Source organism: Gastrolobium bilobum, unplaced genomic scaffold, assembly GCF_033153095.1.
Source record: "Gastrolobium bilobum isolate Gb01-03AN ecotype WA unplaced genomic scaffold, APGP_CSIRO_Gbil_v1 utg12135, whole genome shotgun sequence".
NCBI lineage: Eukaryota > Viridiplantae > Streptophyta > Magnoliopsida > Fabales > Fabaceae > Gastrolobium > Gastrolobium bilobum.
In genome coordinates, this window is record NW_026899990.1 from 115157 (window position 1) to 121879 (window position 6723).

The window sequence follows — 6723 nt, forward strand, 5'->3', positions numbered from 1 at the left end:
GGGATGGTGGTGGCGGTGGTGATGATGGTAGTGGTGAAGAGTAATTGAGAGAGATAAGTGTTTCTTATTCTGTGTCCAGAATCAAAAAAGCAGAATTTTTTTATTCTTTTTTCTGTTCCCCAGCACAAAAAATAAACCGGTTCATCCCGAGAACAAAAAAAATAAACCAATTTTACCAAACGAGTTTTCTATCCATTTCTGTTCCCCGGAACAGAAATTAAAAAAAAAATTGATTCCGGGAAGGTTGTTATACACACCCTAAGAATCCTGAGAATGTAATTTTTTCGGGATAAATTTTAGATTTCCTTCTACCAAACATGGGATAATCACATTACCAAGGTACCTTCTTGGGAATTTTTTTCCCACCTACCAAAGGTGGGGTTTGGTAGAGGAAATTTTTTTTTACTAGGGAATTACAATTACAGAAAAAATAAGTTTTATAGGAAAGTTAAAAAAAAAGTTGTTGGATAGGCCTAAATATTACTGGGAAATTGATTTAAGTTTCTTAAGTCTATGTTTGGTTGAAGGTAAAATATTGCTAGAAAATTAGGGTGAAATTACAACAACCATTGACTAAATAAAAGTAATTTTTGGTAGGCTGAATACAAGGTCATTTTCGTCACCTAGCTTCGCGCTCTTTTTTGTATTTTGCCATTTATCCAAAAATACCACCTTCTAGGTGGTATTTTTCAACAGTGTTTTTACTCACAATTTCCAAACAAATATCAAATGCTGGACAAATCATTTTCCTAGATAAATTTTTAAAATCTTATACCAAACATAAAAATATTAAAATACCAGATCCATTTACCTGAGTATTTATAAATTAAACTTCTACCAAATGCCCTGAGTGCACAGCTCACCGGGAAAAGAAAATCTTATAAGTAACAATAATCACATTATTTATTTATTTTTCAACTTAAAACAACGCTTAATCAAAATATAAATTAATTTCAATTGACACCTCCCGTCTAGGTCTTCCAAATTGGAGTACATATCTTCATTCTCATTTTTTTTTGAAAATAAGGGAATCATTAAACAGAATTACACCATCTTGGGCTAGAAATACCCATCATGTCTCTACTAAGGAGAGCTCTACACCCATCAAGAGGCTCCTGAATAATAAGCAAATCCCTATTGTCTAGGCAACTCCCATAACAGGCTAAAGCGTCAGCCACGCTATTACCCTCTCTAAAGAAATGAGTGATTGTGATTTCCCATTGTCTATCCACCAAAGAGTGAATCTTAATGATGAAGTTCGCCAGGGGGTGATGAACTTCACAATTACCTTTCACGAGGTTGATAGCCACCTGAGAATCTCCCTCTAACCAAACCTTGCGATAACCCTGCTCCCAGGCAACTTGAAGACCAGTAAGAATGCCCCACACCTCTGCCCTTAGAGCCGAACCAGACCCCAAATTTCTACAAAAACCGATTAACCATCTTCCCGCAGCATCTCGTAACACCCCACCACAGCTAGAAATGGACTCACTCATCCTACTAGAGCCATCCACATTCAATTTCACCCAGCCTACAAGAGGAAACTTCCAGCAAATAAGACGTTCCAACTTATTGCCAATGTGCTTCTTAAGGACCCCCAACTTACCCACCGCCATCCAATAACTCTCCAAGTACGCTCTAGCTTGTCTAATGATAGATTATTGATTAGAGAGTTTCTTTTCAAAAATTAACTCATTCCTAGCTCTCCAGATGAACCAACAGATGACACCAAATAGCAAACACCAATCACCTTGTGAAGAGGTCAGCGCATGAAAGTTGAGATTCAGTTGTAGCCAAAGTTTACAATCTAGAGCAAAAAAATTAGGATGATGGTCAACCCCACGAATCAAAACCCAAATTCTCTTACTCCACATGCAATCTCTCAACACATGAATTGTATCTTCCGGAGCTTCCCCACATCTGCTGCAGAGGTTGCAATTCGTTAAGCATCTTCTCTCTATTGACATTGGTGAACAAATGATTCCCAAACGCCTTCCATAAAAACATTTGAATTCTGGCCGGACCTCCCCACTCCCAAGGGGTGAGGTAGTAATCTTGACTCTGGCTAGTAATGTTCCCTTCAAGCAATGTGTATGCTGACTTCACTGAAAAACAACCATCACTTGTACTTCCCCACGTGACCATATCCCTTATATCTTCTAACTTTGGAGGCAACATATTAGCCATAACAGCTAGCGATTCCTCGAAGACCAGTTGCGAAAGAATCTCCCAATTCCATTCCCCACTCCCATGAAGACTTTCTTTAACAGTCCAACTACGCACCTCTGCAGAGAGGCTAACCCATGCTTTCACCTTAACCAAATCATTGATATGCAACCACCTATCCTCCCAAAATTTAGTTCGAGACCCATCGCCTAGAAGAATCCTCGACCCTTGAAGAACCTTAGGCCACACTCTTTGCACCCCTCTCCATAAATTCGAGGCATGTCTAGCATGATTTACAGATGGCAACGGATCTGTCCCCACCCCATACTTATTCCGCAAAATTTGAACCCACAGGCTACTGGTGTGAGTTAGCAGACCATGCCCCACTTTCATAAGGAGAGCTTGGATCATCCCCTTCATTCTCCTAAATCCCAGACCTCCAAGGCTCTTGCGACGACAAACTTTCTCCCACGAAACCGCATGCAGGCCTCTCTTTTCAGCTGTGGATCCCCACAAGAAATTACGAGTCCTCCTCTCAATCTCGTCATAAGTTTTGGCCGAGATAAGGCATGACTACACAACGAAAGTCAGGATGGAAGCTAAAATTGCCTGAGAAAATGTGGCCCTGCCAGCCAAGGACAAGGAGCTTCTCTTCCAATTAGACAACTTAGAATCTATTTTATGAAGGATGAAATTGAAGGTATTGGCCCTCACTCTGTCATGCAACAAGGGAATTCCTAGATACTGGCCTAGGTCCGACGTTATAGAGAAACCAATACATTGAGCAATTTCTGTAGCTCTGACGTGGTTGACATTCCTAGAGAAGAACAATCTGGATTTTGCATTACTCACCTTTTGGCCTGAAGCTTCACAAAAACAGGAGATGATCTTCAATATGAGAACAGCTTGATCCAAGGACGCTTCCGCAAAGAGGATAAGATCATCCGCAAAAAACAAATGGCTAATAGGGGGACCATTTTTACGAAGAACAATTGGCTTCCAAACTTGACCAGAATTCGCTTGACAGATCAAATGGCCTAATCTTTCCATCAACAACACGAAAAGGTAGGGAGAAAGAGGGTCTCCCTGCCTAATACCACGGGTAGGAGTAAAATCCTTGGTTGAACTTTCCTTCCACAGCACATTGAGTGAAGAGGTGGTTACACAACTCATGACCAACTCCACTGCTGAAAGGCTGAGACCAGCTTCTACCAAAGTATCTCGAAGAAAACCCCAGTTGACTCTGTCATACGCTTTCTCCAGGTCCACCTTTATAGCCATCCAGCCTTTTTTACCATTCTTGAGACGCATGAAATACATTATCTATACAATGATATTATCTATACAATGCCTACCCTTGACAAAACTAGACTGGTTTGGCATAATGAGAGAATTCATATGGGGTTTCAGTCTATTAGCTAAAATCTTGGTCACCACTTTAAAAATTACATTGCAAAGGCTAATAGGCCGCAACTGATTAATGGATTCAGGATTATCCACTTGAATGAGACAAATGGATGCTTGATTAATCTCTTTGATATGAGAAGAGTTTTCAAAGATTCCTCTGATCAGCCTACAAACAAAGGTTTCAATGGTACTCCACTGGGATTGGAAGAACACTGCTTGAAGGCCATCTGGGCCTGGAGCCTTGAAAGGGTTCATACTGAAAATCACCTCATGGATCTCCAAAATCGAAGGCACCACATGCATTAACTTAAAAGAAGGACTTGTGATCCTCGGGAAACAGTTCGACAGGGGAAAGGGGACAAGTGAAAGCCCTTCATCCTTGTAAAGCTTCTCAAAAAAATCAATCACCATTTCCTTGAGAGTCGTTGGTTCACCAATCCACTGGTCAGCTTTATCCTTTAGAGCTACGATTTTGTTGTGCCTCGCTCTAGATTTAGTTGCCGCATGATAGAATCTAGTATTTCTATCTCCATTCAATAACCATTCACATCTTGCGCGTTGAAACCAGACTAGTTCCTCTTGAATATAGATTAAGCGTACACAAAAGTGGTAACCTCTCTCGTTATGGGAAAATTGGCGGTAACATTCTTTGAAAGCAAAAATAAGATAGTACTGCTAAATAAATTATTAAATTATAGAAAATGAAACTTTTTACTTTTAAGGAAGTAACATATCATAAAATTTTATATTTGTTGTTGTTTTCTCTTTTAAGTTAATTCCTTCATCAATGTGACAATTCTATGCAGAGGCAGATATACAGAATCTGTCACGTTCCCCCTCCCACTCTTTCCCATGGGAATAATTTGATGTAGCATTGCTCTTAGGATGTTGAGAGTAGGTCATCCATGTGCAGCTCCTTATTATTAATTGAGAAATCATTATCTCCTTCTACATGAGATAAGAACTTTTTCCTACACAAATTCGTTTTCCGTGCCAATTAATTTTTCTTTTCTTTTTTAATTTAAAATGTGGGACCCACATTTAATTTATCTCTACTTTTTTACTCTCCTACTATCCTACAACATGCACCCTTATTAATTTTAACATCAATTGGGCTACTGGCTTCTGGTGCTATTTGGAGGAAAGGTATTGTGTTTAGAAAGCTATAGAATCAGTAAAGTAGAATGTAATGCTACTAGGTGAGTGATACGCCTTGAGTTAACTCTAAAAGGAGAAAGAAAGACAGCCAAAAAAATTAATGCTACTAGGCTCTAGTCTTGAAATATTAAATTAACGTTGGTTGTGCTTGTTCTAATGCTATTCAATGATGCTGGCAAACTAAGTTTTCAAGATATCAAAGATGCTACTAGCCTACTAGTGTTGTGGAAGTGAGAAGGATTCTGAAATCACTTAGTTGTGGCATCTTCCTCCATAAATGTGGTACACTCTTAAACCCATATGGGAATTTGAGATACATAAACATGAGATAGTATTTATCTCATGTAACACACAAAAAAGTATGTGAAATTCACTTTTTTTCTTTCTCTTTCTTCTTTTTAGTGGGTCGCACTCACTTTTTTGTATGTTGGATGAGAAAATTTGTCTCATGCAACATGATAAAAATATTTTCCTTTTTTTAATTACCAAATATGAAAATAGTTTTTTAAAAGAAAAAAATTTAGTAGTTTTTTTAGGTGGGCCTCTAAATTTATGTAAAGTGTATATACTTCGTTGAGTTTTATATTGGTTACTTTTATACTATCTCGAGCTACAAATTTATTTCAAGTACTTTTTTTAATAAAATGATATTTATTCCAAAATATTTTTTTTGCGAAAGCTACTTAAAGTTCATTGCGAGAGATATTACAATGAAGCTCTTCCAAGGTTTACAAATGAATAACCAGTGTTAATAATTGTTTCAGTAAAATAAATAAATTATTATTTTAATATTTAATTTTATTCAACATTTATCAAGTATAAACTTTAAATATTTTATATTAATTTATATCTTAATAAAAGATAAAAAAATATAAATTAATTGGAACACTTATATATATTAAGTTAATGTTTATTTGTTTGAAGCATAAATTTTCGAAATTTTATCTTTACATTTTATTTTATTTTTTGGAAAATGAAATTTTATCTTTACATTTACATATATATTCTATGTTTTTCCTAGAACATCTCCCTTACTAAAATATTCACTTCTGCCATTTTTCAATTATGATGTCATGCAAGAAACGCGCATTGGTTTCTTATCTTTCAACAATTGAATGATCACTGACAAGCTTTGGTGAACAATAGGAGAATTTATAAATGCTGACGCGCATTGGGTTTAATATGATGTAATTGTGGAGTTGTCTTGTGTAGTATATAATTCTCTTTGTAGCAATAGTTTTCTTTGAAGTCACAATTAATAGTTTTCACGATAGCAATAGATTTGACTTTTTTTTTTTTCTTTTTTGGTAAACGATTTGACGTTTTATTATTGTTAAAAATATCACTCCTTTCTTGTTTTAATAAAAAAAAAATTAGTTGCAATTATTTTTTATTATATAATTAAGGGATAGGTTATTCTGTCTACTTTTATTCTGTTTACCTTTACCTACCTCTCTTTAGATTATAATCTCATTCAATAGTAAAGATTTATGAGATAAAATAAACATTTTCATCCTTTTTTTCTTCCATTGCCTCCCACACTTTTTCTATCCTCCCTCGTCTCTCCATGGCATTTCAAATTTCCAATCACTCAAAAACCATCAATCTCAACGATAATTTTGAAATCATGTTGATTGTACATAGGTAACAAAAAAGGTACATGACCCTATTCAACATAATCCAAGCATTTTCACAATCAATCTTAATTAGGGGAAACATCATATTTGCCCTCCAACCATGACAGTCTCTTTCACACTAAGGAGAGATGAAAATTATGATCTTTTCCGAAATTAGGTTATTCAAAACAAATTATTCGATACTCATGTGATGCCTTAACTGCAGTAAGGAAAACTACAAGAAGAAATTTTTGCAAATCAAAACAAAGGACATCTTCGCAAGGGAGGAGAGAGAAAGTGTGAGAGGCAATGGAAGAAAAAAAAAGGTAAAAGAGTTTATTTTATCTTACAAATCTCTACCGTTGGATGTGATTAT